Genomic DNA, 6,000 nt, shown 5'->3' on the forward strand with positions numbered 1-6,000 from the left:
CCATGCAATTTCTGTTGCCTTAGCAAACAAAGCTTGATCCAGGACAACTGCTATGCTGTCTAGGTGGAGTGATGACTGAATAGTGATGGATTGATGGAGGATTTCCTGTACAGTTGTCATTTCTGTTGCAGGAGCATTTATTGTTGGTAGGTACCCAACTGTGTCTGATGCAACTGGAATATTGTCTCTGGTTAAAATGTTGAAGCCTGTCCACGAACTTACTGTTTGGTTTGTTGGGTCCTGTGCTCGCTCTATTATAAATAGAATATTTCTCTGCTGTGCCCTCCAAGCAGCATCCTTTAATACTTCAGAAAGGTCAGCTGGTGTTACTGGTGCTGGACCATTCCTTTTGCCTGCAGTATACACTGGAAGTGGTATGTCACAGGATATGATTGTTCTCTTCTTGTCCTTTTTTCTGATGGATAATTGTGGTTTAGGTGGGGCACATGTCATCGATTTGGCCTGTACAACTATTCCATTCACACGATGTGAAGTTCCTGCTCCACTGAGTACCTCCTCTTGTCTGTCAATGTTATCAAATGCTAGCACTGTAGGAACACCAGGATGGATATCTGAAGGTAATGGGAGCCTATTGTTATCTGTGTTCTCTAGCTTTTCAAGACAGAGTGCAGTGTCAATTTCTTCTAAAACTGAATATGAACATGAATGTCCCAATCGATTCAATGTTTTAATCAGCTCAACATTTCCTGTAAGTGTTTTTACAACCAAAGGAAGCAGGACATGCTTGGGTGTAAGCACCTTACATACAGTCACACCAGAGATAATGTCTTGAGCAATAGACCATGACAACCTATTAACACGCAAGGTGGGTGCCTGTTCTTTTCCACAAAGTAAGATGCAGAGAAACTTCATGAGATTGTCTGGTATGGGCAAATATCCTTCACTAAGTTCTTGAGGGTGTGGAGGCCATGTTTGTTCTGGGATTTCACATTTTATTTCATGGCATAAAAACTGGGCAATCTTGACTATTAAACAATCAAAGTCATCATTTTGGGTATATGCCTGAAGTTTGTTCTTTAACAGTACATTTTCATTAATGACTGATTCGTACGACAAATTGTCAGGTCTCAGATAGACCAGGCGAGATATGGTGAAGAAATGTAATGCCTCTCCAAACTCAGCCTCAAGTTTACGGCGTAGATGGTTCTTTGTGGCATCTGTAACTTCATATATTCCTTTCTGATTCATGAACGTTATAACCTTTGATGTGAGCTCAGTTAAGGGAAGAATTCGTGGTTTATTGAAAAGATCATTACGAATAAATTCACTCAACATTTTCATAGCTGCTTTCTCCACTTTTTGGTATGGATCCTCTTCCTGCTGGTTGTCATCACTCTTTTCAGGTTTAGTACGAGTGTAGCCTTTGTAACAGGATTTATGATAGTGTGCCTCTGCTGCAACAATGTCTCTTGATGTGATAGCAAGGATTCTTTCATCCATACGTTGAGTGGCAATGTCCCTAATCCTTTTATCAGCTCTTAGTTCAACTGCTGGTTTTAATGGCTCCCTGGTATTTGTATGTTTCACATATTTTGATGTTTTCAAACAGAATATGCACACCTTATCATACACTGTAGATTGAGGGGCAGGGCCTTGTCGGGATGATTGCCTAGGCATAAAGGCATCATCTTCTTTGAGTTCCAAACTTTCTTGGTTTCTTAGCTTATCCAGGGCCTTTTTATGAGTGAAATTAGATCTGCATTTTCTGTGATATAGTACACTTGATAAAGCCTTTGGGAATTCTTGTGCCAAGCTAAGTATTGGTTCAAAGTTTCTTATTTCTGCAGCTTCACGTAGGGTAATCCAGGAGGCTTCATCTTGAGGACTACTTAGTTCATTCAGTGTGGACACTTTCCCACATATAACACAGCTCTTAGGGTCCATTCTTGGTCGCTTTGTTGTTACTTCTTCATCAGCCATTTTGGTAGCCAAATAAGTCGACTGAAAAAAATATTTAGGGGCCGTTCAAATATTATATCGCCATCATATTAAATGTGTCAATAATTATAAATATTTATTAATTCTTTTCTGAATTCTCTCAAAAAACAAAAAAAGACAAAGCATTGAATAAGTGAGCAAATATGAACAAAATGAATTACTTAAATATATAGGTAATGGCATATATACATATCAATATACGTATAAATGTATATGACACTAGTTTTTAATTTGACAAAGCTGTGAACAGAAAAATACATGGTGACCATTTGATATTTCAACAAATAACAATATTCAGAGGGTGAATATGAGCAAAACATGAAAAAAATTTTATGAAAATGCGACTATTCACACAAAATAATGAAAAAAATGAGAGAAAAATAAATTTTTTTTACAATATTTTACTGGATATAAACAAATAAATAACAGATAACCACAACAAAAGTATGCCATTTGATGCATTATGTTATATACAACATATTTATAACATTTAGGCATTGTTTCTACTGAATTAAAAGTGAACAAGAAGCATTCTTTGGAGATACATAATAATTTTTTGGTTAGGGCAGCCATCTTTAAAGATGGCCGCCAAAATGCTATTAAGCTGGGCTTCTGCAATGTCCATCACATATTTTCATACAACCTATATACCAAGCTTACTGAAAACATAGTGGTTATTAGTCCCCCAATATGGTAGTCAAATCTTGCCTGGCTCATGGACTATAAGCAAGAAATGTTGTTATTAGCCAAGTTACAACCATGGTTGGAAATGGTTGATGCGACTAGCCCGGAGCTCCATCAGGCGAAAATCCATTGAGGAAAGGCAATAGAAAATAACAGTATATATATAAATATTGAATTTAAATATAAACTACTTTAAGATCACCAACAACGTTAAAATAGGCCACTCATATACAAAGAGTAAAACGTGATATGTCAACCTGTTCAATAGAAAAGATTGTACAAAAAAGTTTAATCTTCTGAAGTTCCACCAATTCAACCGTCAGATTAGGAAGATATTTTATAAAATTCTTAGACCTTCAGGTATGTTTCTCTTAATATTATAAACAAATATGATTCTGATAAATCGTTTTAAATGGCCATCGGTTTGTTTCATATTCAAGTCTGTGTCATGGAAGATGGTAGCCAATCTCCAATGGTAGTATATCAATGTTGTGCCAAGTGTCTCTCTCGGCCAGTGACGTCACTGACATATCGTCAGCGTTCTTCTTCTTTCGAAATCAAAACTTTCCATGTTGTTCATGCGGTTGTGGTTACTTGAACGTGAAATTCATATTTTCCGGTGCGTGTATGTTATTTCTGTCAATTTACTGAAGTACATGCATAATTTATAATTGGAAACCGTCCAAAAGGTGGCTGATCAGCGAGGAAACTATTGATTGAAAATGCTTGACATCGTTTTGTTCCGTGTTGACCAGGTATGGGGTTAAATTTTTTTTCTTTTAAATTATAGACTTGATATCCAAATGCTAACCACTTATTAGATTTAGTTCGCTACCCGATAAATATGAAATTATCCAATTCTTACTCAACGTAGACCATGGTAAGTAAGCCTACCGGTAGGCACATGATGCAATAATGAAAGCCAGTTACTAATGTTTAAGCTACTGTATGGCAATCATTTTGGGATATAGATTTTAGGATATTATTGTAGTGTATTACAGGGTAATGTAACCTAGGGAGAAAACTGCATTATTCTACAGAAAAAAAGTCCTTTCCCTTCGAAAATGACACTCATTTCTGTCGGAAATGAATAGTTTCAGAAATATATATATATATATATCTATCCACCGATAATGGGGGACCCCCAGTGGGAACTCAGTGTTTGGTAAAGTTTTAGTGTATTACAGATTCTCATTTTGAACAGAAAATGTTTTCAGAGAGTACAAAACAGAGCCGCTAGATTAATAAAAGGACTACACAATAGGGAAAGAGTTACCCCTGCACTAATTAAATTACACTGGCTGCCGGTAAAAGCGAGAATTGAATACAAGCTACTCTTACTAATGTTTAAGATACTGAACCAAAATATCTAAAAGAATGCCTGAACAAACTAGAACTAGAAACAAATGTAAACATAAGACACATGAGTGACAAACATAGGCTATCTGAACCAAGAACAAATAGTAAATTTGGTGAAAGGGCTTTTAGCTACTGTGCGCCTAGACATTATAATAAACTGCCAACTGAAATGAAGGACCTAAAGGGAGCAATTGAATTTAAGAAGAAACTAAAGACATTACGTTTCACAAGATCATATGATTTGGAAGATGCTACAATCAAAGAATTGTATAAGTTATAATGAAAAGGTTTCGTCAGATAATTAATATGGACCCGCCCGAGAAGTAGTTCACTCGACTTCAGTGGAGGGTTGGATTTAAACCCAAAACAAGTAAGTAAAGTAAAGTAGTAAATGACGTGATTTGACTGACTAACTTTAAGTAGCCGAACTGGTTGTTCTTGTTGCGGTTGAAATGAAGGTGAAAACCGGTTAAATCACGGTATTTACTACAGGAAAACATATATTTTTTGTTAAAATGTATTAATATAGTGGGTATTGTTCCAATTCGGGATCGCTTCACTCACCAGAAAAAAAAACATCAAAAGGTAATGTTGAGCTACGCACGCTAACATTACCAATGTTACGCTAACGTTAGCACTGTTATGATAACATTAGCAACACTAAATATAATGGTTCTTGTTCCGCCACTGGTTTGCTTACGCTCGAAGGAAAATAAAACATCAAGCTCGTATGCACTGGCAAGCGGTAATGTTGAGCTGCGCACGCTAACTAGTAAAACTAACACATTAAAATTAAAGAAATTAATGACTTACTTTTATGACCGCGACGACGAAACTTGTGGGTCACCTGGGTGTTGTGACTGTGAGTCTGTGACGTCCTAACTTCTTTGTCTTAGTTTAGTACTGCACTTGGAACACTGTAAACGTTGGGCTATTACATTACGAGATTTAGGAAAATTAACAACATTGGAATTCACCTAAATACTTTCAAGTATGGATTACTGCAGTCGTTACAAGTTTCTAAAACTTCCATCGTAAAATAGGCAAAAAGACTTAACCTTAACTAACAAAGACCTGACTTGGATAAAGGTTTCCACAGAAAAGGGTTTGTTGGAAGGGGGGTGTAGGGAAATATTAACCCCCCCATGCAAACTTTCCTTACGTATGGGTTTGTGATTGGTTAATGGAAAAGCAACGGAGTCTAGAGAGTAGACATGAATGAACCAGAATGGTAAACTTGTCCAGAGCAAGTATTTATGTGAAATCTGGAAGTGACAAGGTTATAACAAAATGTATAAAAGTAATATAGCAAGATAAAATGGAGTGAATGATAAATAATATTTAATGGGAATATAAAATGAGGTGATTTTATATGGTATCGGGTAATAAAACGAGTAGTACTGGGGTCAAACATAATATATATACAAGGGTATTACATAAAAGGGATACTGTAGTATAATTGTACTGGTTCAAATCATATACTTGAATAAAGCGGGTGAAGTCAAATAGTTAAATTTGACGGCTAGAGAAGAAATCCTATTGGTGGAGGAGGAGTCTAAGTGCAGGGAGGAGGGGTTTTTGCGCAGAAGGTCGAAACCTGCTATGTATAAACGAACGAACGAGACCGACTACAACCAACAAGAAGAATGACAAGAAATAAATGAAAAACACTGCTAATGTTAGCATGTTACGCTAACATTGCCGCATCTCAATATTACCGTATTTTTTCATGAGACATAGCCTTTGCAATGGCGCCACCAAACTTTATCCTCTTATTCTGTTTTGTCTTTTCCTCCGTTTATTATACATCCAAGAAGGTAATGTATAGAGAAGAAAAGGCTTGTTTTAACATTATATGCCGTTTCCTCAGTATGTTTTCCCCACCAAATACCCCGAGTTTCCACTGCGGGTCCCCCATTATCGTAGGATATAGATATATATATATTTCTGAAACTTCATTTGCGACAGGGGCGAGTGTCATTTTCGAAGAGCGGAATT

The sequence above is a fragment of the Palaemon carinicauda genome, chromosome 37 (assembly GCF_036898095.1).
Source record: "Palaemon carinicauda isolate YSFRI2023 chromosome 37, ASM3689809v2, whole genome shotgun sequence".
In the NCBI taxonomy this organism is placed as follows: domain Eukaryota; kingdom Metazoa; phylum Arthropoda; class Malacostraca; order Decapoda; family Palaemonidae; genus Palaemon; species Palaemon carinicauda.